General features: G+C 39.4%; 1 protein-coding gene across 9 annotated transcripts in view; it reads left to right on the top strand.

Moving 5' to 3' along the window:
- Dlgap1 (DLG associated protein 1) overlaps positions 1-27,630 on the top strand; it is a 784,196-nt gene that overhangs the window by 185,121 nt on the left and 571,445 nt on the right. The window lies entirely within an intron of this gene.

Below are 27,630 nucleotides of genomic sequence, written 5' to 3'. Positions count from 1 at the left end.
AACTTTCTATGCTTTTCTACTTCTTGCCCTCAAACTATGGTTTCCATGTGTTCAAGGAAATATAAAATACTGTGGTTGAAGGCATTATTTTAGATTTCAGATAATGTCCCCAAATGCAGGACAAGATTCGTTGTGGTAAAAGCAAAATCTTGGGTAAGTCCAGATTGAAGGTGGTAAAATATCAATACTGATTTGACCCACAGACCAACTGCTGGGAATCTCAGAATTAAAATCTTGGGCTGTCAATTTTCTGCTTATAAACTGGGAGGCCTTGTGCCTTCACTGGATGTGAGTGGCACCAAAATGGGGCATTTGGGGGCACATTTCTAATCCCAGAGTGTTCATTTAATTGTTGGTAAATGAGTCCACAACCTGAGATCATGTTTATGATCAATGTAGGGTACCTATGTTGGGACATGCAGAGAAAACAAACATGTCTAAGAATCAAGAATCGCAATTTAGATAATGAGAAGAAGATTTCTCAGGAAACATTTGTCATACATGAACTGTGTCCTCTCTCTTATTCTTCATCCCTGCCCTGCCTTGCTTGACACAAGATGAGAAAACTGTGTGCTGATGTTCAAAGTTACTGCGTGCCACGGAGTATCCAGAGGTGAAAGGAACAGAAGAAGGCAGGATGATATATAGGATGATATGTACAACTCCTGGGTTTTATGTTTTCTAAAGCACACGTATTTCAGAAAGTTTGAGAGAGGAAGCCTCCCCTAGATATGGTAGATAGGCACCAACAGCAGGAAGCCAGATAGTTGAAGCAACACACAACACACTAGAATAAATGGTAGAAACTGAAATTGGTTGAATCCTCCCAAATTTTAGTCTTCTCTTTGACAAAACCATCCAGGAGTTAAGCAGGTACTTATGTTCATTCTGTCTCAGAGTTATTGGTACGTGGGGCCAAAATTAATGATTAACTTGGAAACTGATCTGTGTTTCTCAGTAGAAGTTCTAAGAACAGGGTGTGCCATTTGCTTCATTAGAATTTTTCTCAGTAGCATTTTCTTTTTCTCACTGAAACTTGTCTTTGGGTCTCTCATACACCAACTGCTTATTCTCATCCTGTATAGCACCCGACACAATGTAAATGCTGTGTAAATAGTTATTAGACTATTGTTTAGGGAATTTGGGTGAGAAAAAAAAAGTGTTCATGTTGAGTATAGATATAACCATCATAGCCTTAACCACACAGCGTGTATCAAGCATAAAATGCCTTTTTACGGATGCTTTTGATCTAAGGTAGGTTCGATGTGTGGATGGTCACCCTGGGAAAGACCAGCGGGAATAGACGCAATGGAGGCGATTGGTCACAGAGCCCTGTTGCATGGTGCTCGGTGTGTCTTTGGGGTTTTTCCTTCGTGACTTTCCTGAGAAGTGAGTGTCCCTTTGATATTTTCTCAGGCAGAGTGAGTTAGTGAGTGCGTCAACTTCATCCACTTTGTGCTGCATCCGTGGCCTGCGTTTATTCTCCCCCAGGAATTTCAAATACCAGCCAGCAGCATTAGGCCATGGTCCTTTGAGTCAAAATATCAGTCCCTAAGTGTCTCAAAAGCATTCTGCTTCCAAGTATCTTGAAAATAAGAAAAAAAAAAATAATGTGGCTCTGTCTGAGAAAAAACAAAGGAGTCTTGCGCTTAACAGCAAGGCAGTGGTTGATTTGTGAATTAAACTCTGATGTTCCGGTCTGGGGTGATAAATCCCAAGGACCTCTTGAGCAATGTTCCCTTGTTTCATCATCAGTAAATGTTTTATCTTTGGTGGCTGCATTTGAATTCTGGAAAAAAAAAAACACTATTATTTTTGGAAGGGAAGGGAAAGCTAGCTGCATTGTTTGTTTTGAATATTCTGCTTTTCTGTTCTGGAGTGTTTGTTTAAAGGGAAATCACAAGTGTTTTAAACACCTATTGCTGCAAGTTTGGTGAGTAGCCTTTTGTGTAAGGCAATGAAGTTAAAAAAATAATGCTGTGTGGAGACACAGGCTGCTGTCTTTCTTTCTTTCTAATTTTCTTTCTTTCCTTCTCTCTCTCTTTCTCTCTTTCTTTCTTTCTTTCTTCCTCCCTCCTTCACTCCCTCCCTTCCTCCCTCCCTCTCTTCTTCCTTCCTCCCTCCCTCCCCCCCTCCCTCCTTCCTTCCTTCCTTCCTTCCTTCCTTCCTTCCTTCCTTCCTTCCTTCCTTCCTTCCTTCTTTTCTCATTTCTTCAGTGTAAGTATACAGGGCAGCGATCCTCAGCTTCAACCTCAGCTCACTGCATCAGTGCTGACAGAGGTTTCATTTAGTTTCACTCTGTTTCGCTCACTCTAATGCTCCCCTAAGGCTTCTCCTTGCAGAAGTCTAATGGAAGAGGCCTGATTTGCACACTCCCAATCACAGAGTGATGGAAGTAAGACAGAACATAGAACAGAGGACTCTGAAGCCCCACAGGTTCCTTCCTCCATAGGGGAGGTTTACAGGGCTCTCAATGTAGTCCCTGTAAAGTGACACTTGCTTCGCTAATGACTTGAGTAGCTTCCCCAAAGGCTCCTTGTTGCTTGAGTGATATAGGGAGTCCTGTTTCTCCGTATAATCTTTTTGTTTCTAGGTGCCTCTAACAGCTCACAGAGAACCAGACGGGCACCTGGGACAGGAAAGGTTTTGGGACAGAACCTGGGGTAGTTCATGAGTGGGGACTCCACCCCAGAATTAAATGCAAAGGGTTAGAGGGGCGCCAGAAATAATGACTGCTTTGGACATAAATTGTGTAGTAAATCGTGTGCAAATTACATAGCTCATGCTGGCTTTGAACTCATTATGCAGCTGAGAATCGTCCTAATCTTTGAATTCTCCCAACTACACTGCACTCACCACGTGCTGGAATGTCAGCTCTCCTTCAAGCTGACGGTGCCAGATGATTCCTAAATATTACTTTGCCTTACAAATAAAACCTGTGTTTGAAATTCTCTGTTTTCATTGGATTTAAAGGAGGCTAAGCTCCCATAAATATCCAGACATCAATCTATCAAGTGAGACCCTGAGTTCACAGACTTGACAAGGTCTCAGAAAATTCTAGGACTTTCCATGGCATCAGTACTAAGCCAATTGTGTCTGACACAGGCTACTGGGGCAGGGTTGGGCCTCCCGTGGCCGAGCTATACTTCATTGCTCACTAAACCTCCTCCGGGTGTACTATCGCCTCTGGAAGGCAAGTTCTTAGACTAAGTGAACATGACAGATATTCTAGCTCGAAAAGTTATGTAAGCTGTATCTGGAGAACCTTCTTAAGACAAAAGCAAGTAATTTAAAATATGAATATATGAAGATTTTTAAAAGAAAAGTACAGTCTCTGTCTCTTTTCTCTCTCTCAGTGTGTGTGTGTGTGTGTGTGTGTCTGTTTGTCTGTCTGTCTGTCTTTCTCATGTTTTCCTGGATACTGTGAATATTTACAGTTCCCTTCACCTCTGTGTTTCTATGGTGTGTTACGTATTTGAACATTTCAGCTTAACTGTCTCCTGAGTCCTTTTAGATTTTTACTTTGGCAAATTCTTCTCCTAGTTTTACACCCTCCTTCCACCAGAAGTCGAGAGAAATCTGCTTGTTTTTACATATGTATGTGTATGTTTGTTCATATGTGTGTTCATGCATATATTTTGTATTCAGCATATTGCTCATAGTTGCTGACTCAGTTTATATGACCATATTCTTTCCAAACCACGGGGTTTAATTTTTCTTCTGCGCCACGGGAATCTGCTTTTAAGTCAGTAATTTATGCCGTGGAATTTCATTTTGAGGTCCTGTTTTATAGTCCAGCTTTACCTGTCAGAATCTGTTGGATGTAAGGGCATATTTTCACTCGACTTCACACTGGGAAATTGCATAGAATTTATATCAAGACAGCCTTTCTCCTAATTTGAAGTCATTTTTCAGTAAAAATCCTGCTTAAGAATAAGGAAAGACCTGGAGGGAACAGAAGCTCCACAAGGAGAGCGACAGAACCAAAATATCTGGGCCCAGGGGTCTTTTATGAGACTAATCCTCCAACCAAGGACCATTCATGGATATAACCTAGAAACCTGGCATAGATGTAACTCATGGCAACTCAGTGTCCAAGTGGGCTCCCTAGTAAGGGGAACGGGGGCTGTCTCTGATATGAACTCAGTGACTGGCTCTTTAATCACCTTCCCCTGAAGGGGTATCAGCCTTGCTAGGCCACAGAGGAAGACAGTGTAGCCAGTCCTGATGAGACCTGATAGGCTAGGGTGAGGGGAAAAGGACCATCCTTATCAGTGGACTAGGGGAGGGGTATGGGAGGAGAAGAGGGAGGGAGGGTGATATTGGAAGGGGATGAGGGAGGGGCCTACAGCTGGAATACAAAGTGAATAAATTATAATAAGTTTTAAAATAAATTAAAATTTTTTAAAAAGAACAAGGATAGCAGGCAGAAGAAGGTGACAAAAAAAAAATGTTCCCAAGGTGGAAGAAAATAGTCTTTAGAAATTAATGAAACATAATACATAAAATCACAGAACAATCATTAACAGCTGTTCTGTCCACCTTGCTGAAATCAGGACTTTCTCAGGTACGTTGAATGTGTGACCTGGCAGCCCATGGGAGTATTTTATTTTATTTATTTATTTTTTTGTTCCGTTAAGTGTTTGGAGGAGGTGATAGCTCTGTGGTACCCAAAGCAAAAATATGCTGGGCACAAATTATCAACACCAAGGTTAGTCATATTTGTCTTATGTAACTGCTATTGGCAAAGAGAAAGGAAGATCCAGGAACAAGGAAGAGAGCATCCCCACGCACCTGAAGACTCAGCTTTGCCTCCAGCCGAGACCAGCATCTGCCAGGTTTGCAAGTGTGAGTTGTTTGGTGCAGTGTAGGCTCTAAGGAGGCAGGGAGTAGGAAGTGGCCTGTTTGAAGAGAGGGCTGGAGAACATAAGTAGTGTTAGGTATAATCGTGTGTAATGGAATAGAGGGGCAGGGGAAGAAAGGTCCTCCACCGCATGCTGATATAGAGAGGCTGAAACTGAGAAACTGTTCAGCCGTCATCATTATTGAAGTCTTACCTGGCTGACTTCGGGAGAGGTGTTGCCTGCCTCTTTGGCTAGGAATGTCTCATAGGCACAGACAGTGTTGACTTGCTTTTTCTTTGCCAGAACATTTACTCAAGCTGTTAATTCGATGGACTCTTTATTACCTCCAAATGCCTAGGTATACATTTAGTCTTCGCACACCCAGGCTTCTCTCTTTATTTTGCAAGATTTAGAATTTCACTCATTCAGAAATCTACGTTGAGCTTTCACTGTGTGCCAGACAGTGTTCTCTGCTTTGGAAATAAGTTGTAAAGAAAACTGACTACAAAAACTTGTCTTCATCCATTTAATATTCTAGGGAGAACATATAGTGAGGAGTGATATATTATTACATGTACGTCTGTATACTGTATGGTTGTAAGTGGAACAGAAGAAAATTACAGCAGGGGAGCGTGAGTGGGATAGGGCGGGATTTCCATAGATGGCATAACGGTACTGTCCCTCAGGGAACAACACCCCTCTACATAGCTGGGTCTTACACGCTCAGCAGTCTCTGGAGGTGGACATGTTACAGGCTGAGGTGGCACACACACAGTGGAACAATGTGCTGAGGCAGGGGGACCCATGAGTATGCATGAAAGCAAAGGGGTACCTCACCATGTAGAGACACAGGATCTACTGCGAAGAGTTTGCTTTTGGTGAGTAAAGAGGAGGCCCCTTGAGACATTTTATGATAAGAGTGGCAGAGTCTGGGTGACTTTCAAAGGATTGCATCATCCTCTTGAAGTTAGACTTATAAGGAGAAAAAAAAATCAGAGGATATTTATAAACTTGTAGACATCCAGGTGGAAGAAACCAGAAACCACATGGACAAGACTGAAGTCCATTGGCGCCTTCCATTGTACTTTTCCTCTCCTTTGTTCATGTTAAGGGTATCTAAATGTCTCAACTCTTCCCTTGAATTATTCAGCAGATTAGGCAATCTCTATAAAGAAATGATGTAACAGGCAGTTATTTTAAAAAGAGAGCCATTTGCAAACCAGTTGTGCTGGAAAAATAATTGAGAAGTCAAAAAGAGTTTTGCTTTAGGATAGAGTAAACTTTATCGAGTGAAGTAAAAAGCATACCAGACTCAAGATGTAAATACCATGAAGAAACTGAAGAGATGGTCCCAGCTGCTACCCTCATTCTCCCAGGGAAGGTGAGAGCTTCCTTTGGGTTTTAAAGGTCTTGCTGTCTACTTAGCTTATTAGTGCAGAGTTGGACCCAAGCTAGATTTTGCAAGAGGCTGAGCCAGTCTGTAGCTTAATCATATTTTAATATAGGCAAGTCTGCTTAGAGGCCCACTGAATTTTGGGACATCGTGGATAAGACATGTTATAGGCCTTCCCAACTTTGAAATATGGTATCATAATGAAAAAAATTATTCTTCTGTCCTTTCTCTGGTCTCCCCTAAAGGAAGCAACAAAGTACAGTGAGTTCACAAATATCACTGAGAAATTTAAAGAAACTGCCATGGTCGTTATCTATAACCACTGTTGTCTTTGCTTCACTTGCTTTATCCTATAATACACTGACAGGAGCCTGTTTTCTATTCCAAGTAGTTTTCCTCAAGATTAAAATCCCCCAAAACAAGGATCTATGTGGTGGGACAGAGGTGGTCGTTCTGAGGTGTCCCAGGAAGCACTCTGCCCTTTCAGGCTGAGCTGGAACACAGGATTCTCAGCTGTTGCACCCCTGAGTAGGCGTGAACCTCTCCCTGCCATGAGAGCTGTGGCCAGTCATCTGTGGAGCCTTCAGCACTTAGAAGAGATGTTAAAGACAGGTGCAGTACCAATTCATCTATTAAAATATCCCCATGCTCTGGGTGTTCAAGAAACATGGCCCACTTATAAAGCAAACAAGCAAAAAACACGGTAAAATGTAATGTTGGGGATAGAGATTAACTATCAGTTCTTGGATAGCAGGATGGAATGGTTTGAAATAGTAGGAATAATTACGTTGAAATGAGAATACATGAGGTCATCCACAAGAATACATGTGCTAACAGTGCATTTAACATGTAGCCTGTTATCGCTTAAAATCATGTACACAATTAACAGATAGTCTTCGTTCTAGAAATCATAAATAAAATTTGTTTGGCTTGCTCAAAATAACGACTGCTGTGATATTTCTCCAACAGAGACTGAAAAATTATTTAGAATATTTTAAGTATCTATGCTAAGAATTTCATAAACCTAATATATTTTATTAGATTTTCTAGTTCTTTTAGGCTATTCTTACTAGCCAACATAAGACATGTGTCCTTTAGATACCCTAAGACACAGATGGATGAATAGACAGACAGACAGATATACACACACACGTATACACACATACTACCTTTCAATAATAACAAACACACTGTTTAGTTATAAGACAAAGACCTTCTAAGAGTGTTTCTTTCTACTCAAATAATGGAGTAGTTGTAAATTATCAGTGGAAGTACGTGAATTTCAGGGACCTGAATGTCATGAGAAGGGTTCCTCCACCCTGTGATGCTGACTTAAAGTGGGGCCCTGCCCAGCAGGCAGTGATGAATGAGGGCCCTGCCTTCAAGCCTTAGCATGCACGGCAGCATGTTGGTGTCATGTTAATAAAAACGTGTTTGCATTTCACTGGTGTAAATTCTCCTGGCCTTGCCTGAACTAACCGCAAAATCAAATCTTACGTCAAAGGAGGCAGAAAGCTTCTTGGCAAAGTGGTGCTGCCCAAGCGCATTCTGGTGATACGGCATGGCTTCCTGCTGTAGGTCAGTGAATTTCTCGGGGACGCTGGGTGACTTCCGTGCTGCTGTGCCCTGGCACTGGCTGCTCATTTCATCATCGAAGCCTATTGCTCATGTTAAGGCTCTGGAGATATTGAAATGTTTGTTTCACTGCATTAAAAACAGAGCAGTAAAAGCTGCAGAAACAGCAAGATTTGCTCTCTTTCCAGTAAGATCCCTTACTTCACTAAAGAAAGATACCGGAGAAACATACGCTTCTGAAACAGGGCATATGTCTTTCTTGGGCTTCATGTCATAGTTTTAGCACACCATGAGATATATATTCACAATGTGCTATCCACAGAGTGTTAGAACATCAAGGATAATTAGTATGGAAATATTGAGTCTTTATAGATTTAGTAATTACAGTGTTCTCTTTAGGAATTCAGTGTTGTCTTCCTCATCATATATACAAATTACACAGCTGTTGATACTGAGATAATGTTTTGAGTAATGTCAGCAGTAGATAAACACGGTAAAACTATGGGAGATTCTAGGTTGAACAATATGAAATTGCTATTATTAGATCACTCTAACATGTAAAATGATTTTATATCATTTAACCTTACTGTATTTATACCAAGAGTAAGAGGGAATTATCTGATGCTTATTTGATTACTTATTTGATGATCATTTACAAAAGTGCATCACCAAACACCCGTTACATTGTGAGAATAGCTCCTTTACAATACAGTACACCGTTATGGCGCTCTTGCCAAGACTGTTATGTTACATTGGATGACAGTAGATAATATTGAGTCACATGTGGCTTAGGTTTTACTCTACACTATTGCCTGTGAACGAAGAGTAATTTCTTGCTACCTCGTTATCCTTTTACTGTCTGTGTGATACTGAAGGTGATATAAAGATGACTCTTACATAGTATAGGGTCAAAAGACTGGCCAACATTGTTCTGTTGCCATTGCCAGCCCTCTCCCCCCCCACCCCGGTCAGTAATAGAGTGACGTAGTTTTGATTATTCTGACACATTTAAGCAATGCTTATTCTAAAAATATACTAAACAAATTGCTGCAATAACCATGAACTACTCATCAAATGTAAATGGGCAAATTGTGCAAATAAGTGTGCTGAAGTTTAGCAGCAAAACACTAAGATATTCAAACCAGCTTGAAATGATGCGGAAGTAAGATTGCAAGGATCACCAAAATAGCCATAGCTGTTGAACTCAGATGATTAACTTTTCATCGCTATGAACTTTTTATTACTATTATTATTTATTACAATTTATTTACTTTGCATCCCACTGTAGCCCTCTCCTTCATCTCCTCCCGGTCCCACCCTCCCTCTTCTCCCCTTATGCCCTTCCCCTAGTCCCCTAGGGGAAGTCCTCCTCCCCTACTATCTGACCCTAGCCTGTCAGGTCTAGGATACACATACTAAAATCTATAGTCTTAAAGAAGCTAAACAACAAGGAGGACCCCTGGGGAAGATGCTTAATCCTCATTCATCAGGGCAAAATAGGAAGTTCAAGAAGAAAGGAAACAGGGCAGGAGCCTACCACAGATGGCCTCTATGAATTCTCTAAAGTTCATTTGAAAACTACAAATGTAAGGAGAGAATATTCCAAGGAATATAGCTTCCATTCGTGCAGATCACTTAAATATCACTTATGTTTTTAGCCACGTGTACAGTCACCTATCAAGGAAAAATTGGATATTCAAACTTATTGTGGATTAGGGAGTGAAATCTCAACCATATTATGCACCGTGAAGTGACCTTTCAATAGTTCTTTATGAGATCACCGATGAAAAACCTCTCCAGTGGGATGGAGTCTCTTCTCATGGTGCCCCAGCAGCATCAGGTCCTGGAAGGATCTGGCAGCCAACAACAAGAGTGGCGCGGCTCTTCTGGTAGTCGCTGTTTGTTATTTGGCAGATGCCTCTGTGTGCCCTAGCAATGGCTGGGTGCTTGGTTTCATTTCAGTGTGTGGCTAGATGCCCATGCTGTATTGTGAACAGTTTCTGAAGAAGGAATAACATCCAGTCTACAGACGGGAGAAGTTAAAACATGAAGTCTTTTAGTTGTGTATAATAAAGCCATGTCACATCATGAGCTCTGCCCGGGGTGGGCGTGGTACGGTGATTAGCTGAGCATTAGCATAGCCACAAGCATGTGGCTTGTGACACATTTGAATCAGTGTCCCTCTAGCCCTTATCGTGTTCCTAATTCCTATAACAGATACCTTCTGGCTTTCCCCTTTTCTTGCCTATTAACCTAATATTTCTGAAAATCATGTTTGAATGAGAATAAAGCAGAGATCACTGTTTTGCCTTTTCTCAAAGGAAAGCATGACTGTTCTTTGAAAGAGAAAACTGAATTTTAATTTGGAGTTTATGAGATCAAATCTGCCCTAAGCCCATGAAATAACTAGGTGTTGGTGAAGTTCCTTCATTTCAGATCTATCTATCTAGATATTTTTGTTGTATTTTGAGAATTTCATATACCTATGCAATAAAATACATTTTATCATCTATATTCCCTATTCTTTCCCCTAAATCCTCCCAGATCAACTCACAACCCCACACTCTCTAAACCTCATGCACCCCTTGTTAAGGATAGCCCACTGAGTCCAGTTTGTACTGCCCATGTAGACGTGTGTGGGACCATCTGCGGGAGCATGAGCAACCTGTCAGAAGCCACAGCTGTGAAGAGAGCTGGCTCTCCCTCCCCTGGAAGCCATCAGCTGTAATCAGCCCTTCAGTTAGGAGTGCCGATGGCGAGCCTGCACTCCACGGGAGAGTGTTGGCCAGCTTTGTCTCGTGCAGGTCCTGTGAGGGCAACCAGAGTTGCTTCAGGGTGATTGGTGTGGTGGTCCTGTCTCTGGCCCGCACAGTAGTTCTGAGCCGTCTTCCGTGGTGTTCCCCGAGCGTGGGCGTGATGCAGACGCAGCATTTGTAACTGGGCACTGCACTGCCTCTTGTTTTCTACACATCGAGTTGCGAGTTTCTGTGTCAGCCACCACCTAGGACACAAAGCAACTTCTCTGATGAAGTCTGAGGGCTGCACTTAAATCTGTGGGCGTAGAGATAGGAATCTAGAGGGCACTTTGATGTTATGTCCATCTAACAATATAAATCTTGATACTGAATCATATGGATAATATTTGTATAATCTGTCTTGAAGAAATAACTACAGTTCTCCTAAACAAAGAATTAAAGTATATTTTAGTATTTGTGGAAGGATACTTTCTTCAAAAAAAAAAAAGAAACAAACAAACAAACAAAAAAGAAGAAACAGAAACATATAATACTGAAATCATTAAGGATACAGGTAAACCTATCTGTCACCTTATGTTTTGTTTTTTTTTTTTTTTTTTTTTTGTGAGAGAAGAATCCTAATGTACCCCTTCTTTACATAGTGGCCAGTGGAAAACATGGTAAATAGGAGACCGTTTGGTTTAGCAATTCCACAATATGTAAACACCCAACAAACTGTAAGGAATATTGTGCAATGTTTATTTATTAGCTTAAAAATCAATTTTAAGAAGTGTTTTTAAATAGCTGCATAAAAAAAATAACCCACAGGAGAAATATCTTTGGCTGGTCAATATTCTAGCTAAACTATTGCCTGAATAATATTCCAAAATATTCATGAGCTTACCAATGGGTAATAATGTAGTGGTATTCTTCCAAATTGAGTAGTTTTGACAGTAAAATAAAAGGAAGATAAGTCTCACTTTTTGTTGGTAGCATCACAAATCTTACAGCCAGTGCTGCTGAATTTTGCATTTTTATTTGTTTTAGACTGATGCTAAATTATTTCATTTTCTTTTTTTATCCATTTAACAAAGATTTATCTCATTGTAAGCTCTGGGTAATTTGTCATGCATTTGCATTTTGTATGAAACCATTGTTTCTAAGAGCTGTGTGCAGACCTGACATAGTGCACTTTATTTTAATTTTACCTATGGATTCACAGTCAGATTTCAACATCCTAACAAGCTGGGGAAGAAAAATAGCCTATGGTTCACGCTTTGGTTCTGTAGCTTGAGTGTGCTCTCCCAAATTACCACATCAGCACCACCTGGGAACTTGCTGGACCAGCAAACAAACATTTTAATCTTCTCAGTTCTTTATACGGTCTAGATATTAACCCCTTGTCTGACCTATAGTCGGGAAGACAACTCTCCCTTCTCAGCCATCTCTCGAATCTGATGGGGGTTTTATTTCCCATGCATGTAATTTCTCAATTTCATGAAAATGTTTGTCCACTTTTGAGGTGATTTCCTGTGCAGTATGAGACCTTTTCACAAAATCTTAAATAGACATAAATATTAAAGTGTTTTACCATTTTCTCCTAGAAAAAAAAAAATCTCAGTTTTAGATATTCTAATAAGGCCTTTGATAATTTCTAATTGACTTCTTGAAGGGCCACTCAGAAAAATGGTCTAGTTTCAGTTGTCTACATGTGAATATCTGATTTTGATTCCAAGTTGCTTCATCTTTTTTTGACACCTTTGTTAACTTAGAAAGCTGTATCTTTGTAGGTTTGTATCTGGCTATTCTATCCCATTGGCTGCATGTCTGTTTGGGGGCCAGTACCGTGTTATTTTGTTACAGTTGACCCAGAGAATAATTTGAGATCAGGCATTGTACTCTTTCTGCTCAGAACTGCTTTGGCTGTTCAGGACCTTTGTGCTTTCATATGAACCTTAAGACTGTTTTTAGTTCTCAAGTGAAGATCCTTGGAATTTTAATGAGGATTGTGTTCTATCCAGAGAGTACATTTGGTAATGTACAATATTGGTTCTGCCAACCCATAAAGGTGGAATCCTTCTGTTTTCTAAAATTCTATTCAGTTTCTTAAAGACTCACTAGGAAGTTCTTCCACCTCTTTGCTCAGTTCTTACATAGTTTTTATTTTCACTTTTTTATTTTTAAGTTATTCTGAATAGTATTTCTTTTCTAATTACTTCCCAGCAACTGAATTTCATTGCTGTTGAGAATGAAAACTGGTAAAGCCACCATGGAAGTCACTTTAGAGGTTTCTGCAAAAACAAATGATAGAACTACCATCTGGTTCAGGTGGGCTTCAAGAAGGTTCAGTCAATCTAGTATATTTTTACATATCCCTAAGATGGACCAGCCTATATGTCCACCAGTACATAAATGGATAAAAGTTATGTAGTACATATATATACTGGGATTTTATTCAACCGTGAGGGAAAATGAAACTATGGAATTTCCAAGAAACTAAGTGAAACTGAAAAATCATTTAAAAAAATCATTACGAAGTGAAATAAGACACTCAAAAGTTAATTGCAACATTTCCTTTCAAATGTAGAACTTATGTGTTAATTGTATCTGTTTATGTATATAAAGGGAACTAAGCAAGAGACCAGGTTGGGGGTTTCTCAAGGAAGTAGGTAGTGAGGGAAAGAACTCCCCTCCCCAAAAGAGAGGATCCTGGAATACAGGTGTCATAGAGACAGAAAGAGGACATTGAGGAAATGGGACAAGAAAGAGAGAGATGGGGGATGAAGTTGGGGTAGAAAGTCGGGAAAGTAGCAAAAACAAAAAAAGCAAAAACAAATTATGTATGAAAATGCAGCAATTCACTTATTACTTTGTATAATATAAAAAAATTATTAAAGGGCATAAAAATGTAAAGTTAGGTTCTCACCACAGACTTCCTGACTCAAAAGCTCTGGGACTAATCGTGACCCTTACTGACTTAAGAATGATCAAGGTGATTCATCAGGACTTGCTGAATTTCAAAGCGACTGAATTACAGAAATAAATAACCAGTTACGGAGCTAGTTTTGTTGCCTGGATCCAGGTCACATTGCACTGGTGTTTAATACACCCAGGATGAACTGCCCAAGTTAGCAAAGAAGAGCAGAAGGTTGCCACCCTCTCTCTGGTGCATGCATCCTTCTGAGCATGGAGAGGGGAGAGCTGGTGACTCATGGATCTAGTGACACTGGGGTCAAAGGGCATTTGCCCCGTCTGTTGCTCTTACCATCTGCCATCAGTGAGCCAAATGAAATGCTGTAAGTTCATATTTCATGTGAACCATTTGGAACTTAGGAGCAGGGCAGCATTTGTTCCTTGAAAAAAAAATACAGAACTTATGCCAATTTCAAGAGATTTTCTAGTAGTGGAATATTGACTTTTTTAGGAACATATTTTCAAAGAAAATGTACTTAGGGTTCTATGTTCCTTTCAATTCTTGGTTTCTCTAAGCTAATGTTTCTTTTACTTATGTGTTATCTGGTCGTAAATTTGATAGTCATGGCTCACTTATGCTGGAAAAGATGACAAGAGTTTCCTTAAGTCTAGGTGGAATAAAATACATTGTACTTCCTCAAGGGCCTTAAGGAAAACTCCACACGAGAAAACTACCTAAAGAGATGATGTGATCCAAACAGACAGCGTGCTTACCAAGGTGACCCTGCCTATTGAAAAACAGCAGCTCAATAACTAGTTTACATTTCAGGAAAGAAATGCCCAGCTGAGAAGAGATTTAAGTAGACAGAGTGTGCGAAAGAAGATGAAAGAAACGAGGAGGAAATATCTGGTGGGAGTGAAAACCATGCTCCCCAAGTTGAACCACCTCGGGCAATCTTCTCTGAGGGACCTAACAATCTCACATTTTAACCTTCTAGGTTAGAATTATTTTGGACTCTGTGACTGAAAATTTCCACAAGGCAGGCCCATTTGCCTGCCTTTTACATGAAGACAGTTGGCTTCATATCTGACTTGAGGAAATGGGTGTTGAGGTGCAGCAACTCCGACTTAGGACTCTTAGGGCCTCTCACACACTCACACCACTTCAATGTGAATAAGACTAGTTTTTGAAATCAGTTTTTAGTAAATTTTTTATTAAAATATGATTATATCACTGTCCCCCTCCCCTTTTCTTTCTCCAGCTCCTCCTGTATACCCTTCTCTTTTTACATCTTGAAATCATGACTTCTTTTTCTTTAGTTATTGCTGATATGTGTATGTTCATTGATATGAATATATATTTGTATGTGTATATTCATATATATGTACATACATAGATATACCTAACCCTAATAGGGATTTGTATGCATCCATATATTATGTCCAAATATATAAATGCGGTATGAATACCATCTTTTCAGTCCATTTACTGTTTTGTAGGTATAGAGTTTCATGGATGACCACTTAATATTGGCTAGCCAATTAGGCTCATTACTGGAGACAACTGACAATCCATTCTAGGAGGCAGTCCTTAGTTGCCTGTAGTCCTTTGGCCATGGTTGGACCCTGTGAGAGGCCTCTGCTATGTCAGTGTGTCTGTTGGTGATGTGCCCTTCAGTCTTATTTAGGCAGTCAGGTTGGTGAGTGACCATCAAGCAGTAACACAATTTGGGGTGCTGAACCCATAATGAGGCAAAAAAAAACATGGGTTTTTATAACATTTTTCCCTTGAACAACTGCACCTGCCAAGCTGCAGGTCTCAGGGGATGAAATCATTTGTAGTACATTGCTGTCTAATATTTCTGAATAAAGGAATTTGTCCTTTCTTCAACTCCCTGGTTTAAAGACCTGAGCTTCAAAAGGAATGAAGCGAATTTGTTTTTCAAGATGATAATTGATTTAGGATTTAAGGAGTCGATCAAAAGATGACCTTTCATATGTTTTATACTTGGTGACATTGACAACGTGGGTGTTTAAAAATGCAATGGTCCAACATTTAATTACTGTGTATCAGTCGTTACTTTTGGTATACGTGACTGAAAACGTCATACAGTGCTTCATAAATATGTACAAGCATATGTGTCAGTCCAAAAATTTAAAGACCGTGTGTGAGTGGGATGCATTCCCTCGGTTGCTATTTTGGTAACTCTTCCTGGTAATGACCTCAGCCTGTCCAGGTCCTGTACAACACACACTGAGACACAGCAGTCTCTGATACTTTTAGTGCACAGCATTGGCTGTTGTTGCTTTCTGTCTTCTCGGTGATAAAGTCAATCAGAAGTCATCTCAACTATGTTCGTGGAAACCATACGGGAGGTTTATCACTGGCGTTCATTCCTACTCTTTCATACTCTAGAAACTCATCCATTTCATTTCACAAATCAGCTCTTTGGAAAGTTAAGCCATGTCATTTAGATGCAAAGGACCTAAGGATTACTCTTGTGAGATCTTTACTTGAAAAAGTACCTGTTTCTAGCATTTGTACAGTTCAGCACCTCATTGCCAGCCTACTTACTTTTAGTAGCCTATGGTTATTGCATAGTTTGATTAGAACTAATAAAGACAATGATGCTATAAGTGTTCAGTCCCTCATGGCCTTCTATCATTCCTGTGTTTGTTTGTTTGTTTTTTTTTTTTAATGCAATGGACATCCTCTGTAAAAACTACAATCTAAAAACAAAACAAAACAAAAAGCCTGCCTTCTTTTCAAGGTACTACACCACAGTTATTAAGTGTAAGAGAGGGGTAATATTTCTCAAAACCTCACCTGTGTATCTGCATAATTTTAAGACATTCCAGTACTAAGAAGCATTTTCTGCTTCTATTTAATTAAAAGAATATGTGCTTCGTCAAAACACTGCCAGGAAACTGTCAATTGATTTCCTAAGCTAGATTTGCTCTTCAAGTCTCAGTCTTTAAATGTTTCTCTGAAGGGCCAAAATTGGTTTGAATAGGAAACAGTTTGTAATGTCTCTTTCATCTAGGATCATAGTTAATGTGCATTCTCTTAAGAATGGTCAAAGGTATTGTCTCATTTAATTCATGATCCTTTGAAGACTGTGGTCCCTCTCATTCACACATAATGAGAATTGCTTCACAGACTGAGGTATACTCTTCATGACATATGGCATCTGGAGACTGTTTTCACAGGTGGAATATCCAAATGAGGTTTTTTTTTTTTTTTTTTTTTTTTTTTTTGCTTTGCGTATATGCGTATATAACAAGATTGCATCATAATATTTCCATTATAGCTTTATAACTCATAGTAATTCATTTGGTGCTAGGCATGAATGATGACATAAAATAATTGCAAAGTGATTCATGTCACTATAACTTAGATTACACTGGAGCCATTTCTCCACGTTGTATTTCAGTCAACTCATAATGTGGGCAGCAGTTGCTTCCTTTTCTTTCCCTCAAAACTGGTGAGGAATAAGATCAGTTACAAATTAAAACAACAACAACTGTAGGTAACATACTCGGATGAGGACTGTTTTAGAATGAGCTTGGAGAAGTAACAAGTCTAGAGAAAAGGCTGCAGAGTGTCGGCCCTGGTGGGATTTTTGTCGGGGACACAGACTAGAGTCATTTAAGAAGAGGGGGCATCAATTGAATGCCTCTATCAGATAGTCTGCAGGCGAAGCCTCGGGTGCATTTTCTTGATTGATGATTGAGGTGGAAGGGCACAGCCCTCTCTGAGCAGTGCCATTCCTGGGCAGGTGATCCTGAGTGTGTTAGAAAGAACACTAAGAACGCTAGGACGAAGCAAGCCAGTAAGCAACACTCCTCTGCGGCCTCTTCTTCAGTTCCTACTTCTAGGTTACTGCCCGAGTCCTTGGCCTGATTTCCCTCAGTGATGGACTGTAATGTTGAAAGCCACTGTCTCCCCAAGTTGCTGTTATTTTCTTACAGCAATAGAAAGTATACTGAACCAGTACTCATCTCTGATAAAATAAGACACCGCAGAGCTCTTGGGTGTGAACACCTTCCTTCGGATGCTGAAGCAGCCACTTCCTCTCTTCCCTGAGAGTAAAGCCATTGACTCCACTTTTGCTTTGCCTGTTCCACTCAAACTCTTACCATAAGAAGCTCAGGGACTCACTGAGCTTTCAGTATTTAAAATCTCCCTAAGATTATATTTGATGGAGGAGAAGAACCTCTCTCAAGAACTAGGTGTCCTATTAGGGGAAATGAGTAACATCAATCAACAATAACAAGAAAAAGTATCTGCTAGGATGTTTTGAGAAAGGAAAATAAACAGCTTCTCCATAAGTCCCTGAATTTGTTTCATACATACATACGTGCTATAAAAGTGGACACACACACACACACAAACACACGGATGTATGTGAGCTGGTGTTGGGGAGAAAGAGAAAAGAGGGGAGAAAGAGAAAAGAGCAGAGAAAGAGGCACAGAGCTTAGAGATGACAATGTCACCTGCTTGAGGTACCAGCTGACTGGAGAATGCTGCTGTGTTAGAATTGTAGCCAGGCAGGCTGTTCAGATGTCACCTGTTAATGAGACAGAGACTTCAGCAGCTGGTGAGCCCCAGCACACCCCAGGGGACCGGTAACCAAATGGCAGCAAGTAGATCGACCCCATCACTGTCAGGCAAGCCCAAAATGGAGAAGGCACACGTGCTGAGCTGGGCCGACTCCATCCTCCTGTCATCCACTACAATGTCACCCTTTATCATCGGAAAGAATAACAGGTGAGTAGAAAGAGCTACCAAAACTTTCAGAAGAAATGTAAAATTTAGAATTTGGGGTTTCCCACAAAACAGGATCCAGTATAGTTGAATTTTATATCGTCAAAGTACATTATGCACAGAATAAAATTCATCTAGAATTCTCTAAATAGAAAGTTAAACTTTTTCATAACATGATAGTCCTTTAATTAGCTACTGTTATCATTTTGGCGTGGACAGTGCTTTCATTCTAGATGTCTATTTTGTTGATTAATTTCATGTCATCTTAACACAAGCTAGAATCACCTGAAAGGAGGAAAGCTCAATTGAAAAAAAAAAAAAATGCCTCCATAAGATCCAGCTGTAGGGCATTTTCTTAATTAGTAATTGATGAGAAAGGTCTCAGTCCCTTGTGAGTGATGCCGTTCCTGGACTGCTGGTCCTGGGTCTATAAGAAAACTGGCTGGACAAGCCGAGGTGAACAGTCTAGTAAGCTGTACCCCTCCATGGCCTCTGTATCAACTCCCAGTTTCCTGCCTGAAACGAGTTCCTGTCCTGAGTCCCTTACTATAGCAATAGTAACCCAACAAGGATATTCTAGATATACACATCTGCATCTTGACTTATATTGTAACACAAGCATCCAAGTCAGGCTTAGAGCTTTTCACTACCTTCTCATGCTGCATGTTATTTTTTTTTAATAAACAAGTTCTTAAAAGCAAACTAGGCACTGTAGAGAAATGATCGTTTATCAGCACATTCTGTATACAACATTTTATCTCTGTTGCTTTATCTTTATGCTGAAGGACAGGAATCATCTGGTGGTATTATCTGCAGATTGAATTTTATCTGTTTTTGGTTTCTCTTTAGCACCACATTGTATTGGAACTAAACGTCACTCAATACTTCCCAGAATATGTGAGAGTAAAGGATATAGTCTAGGATTCTTTGTTGCATTTGGGCTGGATACCTGGATGCTATGAATGTACAATGCTGAGTACAATCATGAGTTACAATTATAATATTATTTATCTTTATAATAAATCCATAGAGCAGAACCTATAATCAGCAGAGATTGAGAAATCAAGTCATTTCACAGATGGGGAACCACTGAGCCACACAGATGTTGTCAACGGAGATAGTCAGTCGATGAATCTGTGTATTTCAGTATACTTTGAGAGAGCTTCCAGTGCAAGATCTACAAATCTTTTCCCCACAGATTGTAGTCAAGGATCATAGTTCAAATATCTCTTGGTCATGTAATAAGCTCAGAGCTAGTGAAGTTCCCATAGCATTTCCCTCATTAGGGCTTCCTCCATCTGAACACAGAGGAATTTAATAACCTCTGTCACTGTCCCCTGGGAAGTCCAATAGTGACAAGCTTAGTCTTGACGAATGCCACAGAGCTTCAAGTTCAGACTCTACCTAGATCAGAAGAACTGGGGGCCACAGAGAATGTAATTTCCAATGACAGGAGAATGTTGGTCTCCCATGCTAAGATATGCCACTAACTATATCTTATTGTATTGTTCAGCAAAGAGCCTTTAAGATGGTTCAGTAGGTAAAGGCATTTGCTACTAACCCTGAAGATCTGAGTTTGATCCCTAGGCTCCACATGTGGAGAAGGGAAAATCAAGCCCTGTAAATTTTCCTCTGACCACCATACATGTGGCGTGGCACACGTGTCCCCACACACATGATAGCAGATAAATGAAAATATAAAAAGGAAGCAAAATGTGTTAACTATTCAGTGCATGTTTAATGAAAATGGTGGGGCTCTATCAAAATAAAGGGCATTTAATGTCCCAGAGACTAGCAGGAATGTCCGTCTCACATCTTTAGAGTTCCACTGGAAAGGCAAATGCATAGAAAGCGATGCTTTATGTTTGTGTGATAGAAACTATCCTTTCTAAGATAAACATTAACGTTCAACATGAGAGTTAGACAAAGTGCATTAAAACGTTAAGATGACTCATTTAAGAGGGGGAAACGCCAAGTTCTGAGGGTCTGAGCTGTGAGATACGGCCTAAGTAAGGAGCCCATTTTGACTGGCGTTTGAGAACGTCAGTTCTCGCTGGCTCCACTGGCCCACAAGCAAGCAGATCTCCGAGCACACTCTGCGTTAACAGTGCTCCCTCTGCCATTCTCTTGGGACCCCTCCACAATATGCACTGGGGTGTCCAGGGAAGAGCGTTAAGGGCCTAAAGTGCTAGAACTCTGTTTTAGTCCCTCTGTGAGCCAGTCCATATGGGAGTGCCTTCTTGCGTGTTACATAAAACCGCCACAGAATCCTCAGGTAGGGAGTATTTATCCCTAGTGTGTGACCTTAGGTAAGAGATTTCCAGTGTCTCTTACGTAACTTCAAGCTGTGATTGAGGCACAGTCTGAACCCAGGAAACATCCTAAAATCCATAGCTGTGACTGACTGAACAGTACACAAGGAAATTCTCACGTTTTGTTAAAGGAAGGAAAAGAAAGAAAAAAATGAAAGAAGGGGGAAAGCTGTTAAAATATGTAAGAATGTAGTGAATGATAATGTATATAACTTTGATTTGTCCTTCAGTTCTCCAAATAGTAAAGGAATTTGATGAATTTAGACAGGAGAAGACATTGCATGCAAAGACGAAGATGCAATCAAAAACTTCCCTCAAAAGCTGTGTTCTACACTGTGCTAAGAGCCAACCAGCAGACTTAGATCATTGCAGGGATGACAGTTCCATATGCAGAGCAGCTGCTATTTCATGGTCAAATAGAAGCAATTTTCCTCCATGGTACTCATGATGTTAGTCTCAAGCTTCTGTCAGGAATCACCCACTGTCCGTCTCCACCACCGGCCTTCTCAGAACTGAGAATTCCTCAGGCTGCAGTTCTCTGCTTCCTCCTCTTCTTTTGTCGTGGGTGAATGTCATGGACTGTAATGTCCTAATTGTGCCCCTTCACTCCCAGCTCATGCAACAGCTTCTTTGAACCTAACCTTTGCCCAAGCAATTCTATATGTGGCATTTTGACATGACCAGAAGTCACTCTTATTCAACCCTCTCTTGTTCTTATTGCCTTCTTTCTCAAACAAAACATAAACCTCTCTCTCTCTCTCTCTCTCTCTCTCTCTCTCCCTCTCTTTATATATATACATACATATATTCAAATGCCTTTTTGAATAAGTTTACTTCCTACCTGGAAGGACTCAAAGTGCTCTGGTCCTAACACTAAATCAAACCAAGAACTCAAATGTGCTCTCTCTCTCTCTCTCTCTCTCTCTCTCTCTCTCTCTCATTCTCTCCCTCTCCTTCTCTCTCTCTCTCTCTCCCTCCTTCCTTCCCTCCCTTCCTCCTCCTTTTGCCACCTTTTTCTCTCTCTTTCCCATCCCCAGGCCTGCTACATGGTAGGCAAACCCAGTTCCACTGAGCTGTTCCATCCTACCAGGTTGTTTTTTCTACTTGTGCTTCTAAGCAGTTGGAGACACCAAGCAAAGGGCTGGGGCTGAGCCACACCCCTGGGCAGCACCAATGCTCGGAGCCTTCGTTTTCATAGTCTACATGGAATAGGAACAGTAGCTCTGGATAGTCAAGTTCATTTCCTTTCCACTGATTTTTTTTAACCTCCAAATTTTATACATTGACTGTATGCAATTTAGAAATTTCTGAAAAGAAAGGATGTTCTATAAATTCAATTTAATAAAGTTAATGAATAGGCACTGTCCACCGTGTAGTGGCCACCATGGGGGAACAAGATGAATGTGCCATGCTTTACAATCTTATGAACTTCTTCATCAAAGGATAGAATATGTGCTTTCATGGAACTAAAAGATGGTTTCACAGTTAAACATTAGAAAGAAGGCAGAAATGCTCTACAGCCCACACTAACAGAGCCAATACTGACCTGTGGTGAAGGCAGGGAATTGTTCGCAGATGAGGCAAAACTGGCTTTGAAATTTTATACTTTCTATTTTAGTATTTCTTACAGAAAAGGAGGAAGGGAAGAGAGGGTGGGGGAAAGATAGGAAGGTAAGGAGGGAGGAGAAGGATACTAAAATAATAGTGTTGGAGTCTACATGCACTTGTTCTCTGCTGCACCTCTATGTTGCTTTGGAATTCTTTGTTTAGCTTTATCTTTATGGACTATAAAAGGCTATGAGGAATGCCGGCATTTAGCCAAGTTACCATGAGAATAAAAGGGCATGCTGAGAAGTGGTGATGGAACTCCTTCTCTACTTACATAATAACTCTAGTTTTCAAACTCCTACTAAATCTGTTTGCCTGTTATTCTCCTAAGAGAATATATGTTTTCTAAAATAAAGTTCAAAGAAGTGCTGTTTTGATAACTGTGTTGTACTAAATATTTCCCATTGATAGGGCTTTTCTATCAAACTCAAACTTACAAATATTTCAAAGAAAATCACTGTGGTATGGAGGGAAGAGGCACAAGTTTATCACTGAAGGTGGACAGGCTGGTGAATATTTAGGGACACTGGAAGTGGACCCTACCTCAGCATTGCCACCAGACTTAGCCTGGGCTTATTAAGAACTGTTAGTCCAAGAGCACTTCCTTGGTGAGTTTTAAAGCACTTGTCATGCTTTATGTATAATTCAACATATAATTAAAATAATACTGTTAGCGTCCACATGCACCTGCTTCTCTGCTACACACCTTTATGTTGTTTCTGAATTCTTTGTTTAGTTTTATCTTGAATTTCAGTACTACTGATATAACTTTGTACTGTAAAAATAGACTATATGGGAAACTTCAGTACTTGAAGGTAGTTCGATACCCATTATTAATATTTACTGGATACTATTGTCAGAATAATCTAAAGGGAAAGAGCTGATACAATGAATATAGATAGATAGATATTATATTGAGATATTATATGTTATTACATATGTTATATGTTATGTTGTGAGATTATATATATATATGAAATATATTAGATTGTCTTGTGTGATATCATCCAGCAATAGCTGACTCACAGTAGTGAGGTGAAATTCTGTTGCTCAGGCCACAAGGCTGGATGTATCTGCAGTCCTTATCTGATACTGAAGACCTGGGGGATTCCTAGGGATTCCTGATCTTCAGTCTGTGTTGGAAGCCTGAAGAAGGTGGTTCTAGTACCAGTGAAGGAATGCCACAGTAACAGGATGAGTTAAGAGTGCTGTCAGGCAAGCAAAATGCAAAAGTTTCCTTCTTCCATGTCCTTTGATCTGGGTGGTCACCAGAAAATGGCTCTTCCCACTTGAAATAATATGCTCGATAAGGTCCCTCATGGAAATAATGAGAAGCTTCTGTTTTGGTTGCTTCAGTCAATTTAACAACCAAGTGTAGCTACCTGTAACAGTGATTAGAGGTTAAGCCTGTTTGATCTTGTAACTGGGACAGACAAGACAGATAAAACAAGAGTATGTCTTTTGCCTGGAGAAACTTGTGCATGGTTTTTATATATATATTTGGAGTTCTTTTATTTTTTTTCTTTCAAATTGAGTTAGGGGAAGGGAAAATTGGGACACTTGGTATCTACTCACACTCCTGAGTTTCAAAAAGAATTTTTGAATTTTGCTCTAGTAAACTTATAATAAAAAGTATTATATTTTGAATATGTTTCTTATGTGGAAATAAGAATGTCTCAGCTGGTCATAAGTAGATGATGGAATCACGAATGAGGCTCTGTGGCCAGTAGAAAAGGACTTGCTGGCAAGCTGAGAGCCAGCAGGCAGAGAGCAAAAGCTTCCTCCTTCGTGTCCTATTATAGGCTTCCAGGTGAAAGTGTGGCCCAGATTGAAAGTGTGTCTTCCTACCTCAAGGATCCACATTAAAAGTGGATCTTCCTACTTCAAGTTAGCAAAACTCCCTGCAATTGTGCCCTTTATTTTTGCTGCAGTCAGGTTTACAAACAAGTAGCCTTTACACCACGAGTCCCAGTGATCAAGCTCGGGCCTTTAGGACAACATGAGAAGCACTTCTACAGGTAACATAAAAGAAGACATCACATAAGTTCTATCATTTTGTTTTGCCTACAAGAGGGTTGCAGCTTCTGACAAACACCTTTTTTGTGGTGAGTAGCAGGAATTCTTAGGACATGATGTGTATCTTGTGTTCATATTTCTTCTTTAATAAAATAAGTCTAAATGGGACAAAAGAATTACTTGGTTTTCAATAATGTTTTATTCTAAGATGTTTAGCTAATTTCATGATAACCTCTAGGTTATGAAGTCATAAATATTTAATTTACATAGTAATCGACCATTTCTGCTGATATGGCTACTATCCTGACAAAAAGCAATATATGAAAGGAAAGGGCTTACAGTGCTGAAATACTGTCATTTCAAGGAAGAAATCAGGAATTTGAGAAGCTGATCACATCCACAGAAAAGAGCAAAGAGGGAATAAACAAATGCTTGCTTTCTTGACTTCATCATTTCTCTCAGATAATTTCCTCATCCTGTATACCATTTGAGGATACTCTGCCTAGGGAGTGGTGCTGCCCACAGTAGGCAGGCTCTTCCTACATCAATTAATAATCAAGACAGTCATCTACTGACCAGCACACAGACCAATTTGATCTAGTTTATACTTCATTAGGACTGTCTTCTCAGGTGGTTTTAATTTGTGTCAAATTAATTGTTGAAATGAAGCAGCACACAGTCTTAATAAGTTAGATGAGTATGTGTTAACATTTTCAATGAAGGGGCTATTATTGCTGGTTGAACCAAGCATCTATCTATTTCCAACTACAGTATATGTCTTTCATTTATACTAATTTGTATATCGTATAAACATTTTATATCGCTTCTTGCCTAATGGTGTGATATGTTGGTTGTGTTGTGACTGCCTTGAATCAAGTATGGGCCTGTCAGGGAATAGGACAAACATGGTTGGCTTATATGAATAATTTCTAAATGAAAAGTCTATTTATCAAAGTCTGTCTCTCTGTCTCTGCCTCCCTCTATGTTTCTGTCTCTGTTTCTGTCTGTATCTCTCCTCATCTTCCTTTCTCCCCCCTTCCCTCTTTTCCTGAATATAGCCAGAGACAGAAATAGCTGAAGTATTTTTCTTTCCTTTAATAAGGGAATAAGTCCAAAAAGAACTGGAAACTCCCCAAATAGATTACCCAGTGGAAGTGCTAGTCTTTAAAATACTGAACTGTTTCATGATACTTCGGTCAAAACAATAAGATGGAGAGAAGGTTTCAGTTTTAGGTTTTTTGTTGTTGTTGTTGGTCCCTTCTGATAGTTACTTGCTCTCCTAAAGACAGTCCAAGTGCATGGACAATCAAATAGAAACTAGTTAGCTTTATTCTGTGCTATAGACTTGCTGCTACACCCTCTAAGACAGAACATACAAATTTGGAAATGAGGATAATATAAAATAAGCAGCATACCTTCATGAGAAGACACCTCATTCTATGGAATTCATTTTTTGTAAGTTTTATGTAGAATGTGCTTAGATATAAAGTTGTGAAGATTTTGTCCAAAGAGCGATATAAACTGAATAATGTCATTATTTCTAAACATAATGCATACTTACTCTCAGGAGACAGTCTATTTCACAAGAAACAAGGAATTAAAAAAAAAACATACTTGATAGGTAATTGTTTTGTTCATTTACATACATATTGAGTAAATAATGAAGCAAACCCTAGGGACACCCTCTCCGGGACGGTGGACAGATTCCAAGTGGCTGCTCTTTAAAGTTCCAATAGTCCATTGAGCTTAACCCCATTACTATGGCTCAAATTTCCCAAGTTGTGTTTAAATTGTTGAGATAAAATTTTGTTTAGTTGTAAAACGATGTTATGAAATTATAGGTAAGAACTGTAGTGTGATGATTGGGCCCTTAAATGCAGACCCTGTTCCTCACATAGATAGTTCTGTGGGAGCTGAGGACAGGTTGGTTCTTGATGTTGTTTCTGTGTCCTCAGTGCAGACTGGGAATAGCTGAGCTCCATGCTACGGAAATGGATGTCAGAGAAACCGTTCTGTTTGGACTACAGCTTCAAAAAAATTACATTTCTAACTCGAATACTTAGTGTGCTGCTTCCAGAAGTAGAATATTACAAAGACCTAGTGGACTTTGTAATATGAAGCGTTGCTACATGACCTTGAGATTTACTGAAGTAATTATGCATAACTTCAAAAACATTTTCCCACCAGACTCTACTAAGCTGTGAAAGTTCAAAACTGGATCAGTTCTTGCTGTATTTCTTCAAGTAAACAAATAGGAGGAACAGCAAGCTAAGCCCATCTTACCCTCTAGTGAAATGCTGTTTTTACTCTGATGTAAACATGTTTCATAATTGTAGGGATAAGAAGTTACATATTTATTTTGTTAAATATTAATTATGAAACCTAAAATTTATAAAAACATCACTAAGACATGAAAAATAACAACAACTAAGCACCATACAAGCCACAGTTTAAAAGTAAGATGGAAGCAGCATCCTGAGTGTATCTTCATCAGCCCTTTGATTTTTTTTTTTTTGCTTATACTTGTACCGATTTTGAATTATGTTCACATCTTTGTCTTCTTCATTTTAACATCCCTAAATCTAACACTGCTCTGATTTTGTTTAGTAAAGGCTTCTATGGATTTATTCTTTATTGTGTCTTCTTATTCTTACAAACTAGTTTCTAACCAGGACTGATTTCATATGGTCTAGAATATATGTTTAATAATTCCCTGTACAAAGCTGTTGCATACTGTACATAATCTTGAGTTTTTATTTATGTAAAAATGTTCTTCATGCTAGTTTGTTCTCAAGAGAATATACACTTATAAGTTGGATGTTTTAACTTGCAGCCTCTTAAGTAAATTATTTAATTGACTTCTGCCTTCCATTGTACTGTTAACAAGTTAACTGACTGTGGTCAACCATCAAAACAACTACTTTGAATTTTTAACATCATGTTAAAAATAACATCCGCGCTTCCACTATGATGTTTGTGGCTGTTAATTATTTTTATCTTTTGCCATGCTTGGACTTCCAGATTCTTCAACATCAAGTACAGTAAGGTTCAAAATGCGCCTTGTATCTGTCATGTCATGAATAAGTGCTTGTGAGTAAATGAATGAAAATAAAATAAATAACAATATTTTAAAACCCAATAAATAGCATACATTAAAAACAGGAAAAAAATAAGAGCAAAGTTTTAAGAGCTTAGTGTTAACAGCATTATATTGAGGAATGTTGAACATAATGTATCCTAAGGTATTTGAATAATGATATAAAGTAAGAACTTTGCTATCCTAGAAACTAGAGAGATGTTTGGAATATATAAAATTGAATATCACTACCATCAGGGTATAGAAGGAGATACTGAAATGCCTAGCCAAACTCTGGGCAGAGTGCCAGAATCCTTATGGAAGGAGAGGAAGATAGAAAGACCTGGAAAGGACAGGAATTCTACAAGGAGAACAACATGCCAAAAAACC

Source organism: Meriones unguiculatus, chromosome 15 (assembly GCF_030254825.1).
Source record: "Meriones unguiculatus strain TT.TT164.6M chromosome 15, Bangor_MerUng_6.1, whole genome shotgun sequence".
In the NCBI taxonomy this organism is placed as follows: domain Eukaryota; kingdom Metazoa; phylum Chordata; class Mammalia; order Rodentia; family Muridae; genus Meriones; species Meriones unguiculatus.
Note: the sequence above shows the minus strand (reverse complement) of the source record. Positions and strands in the feature narration are given on the sequence as shown.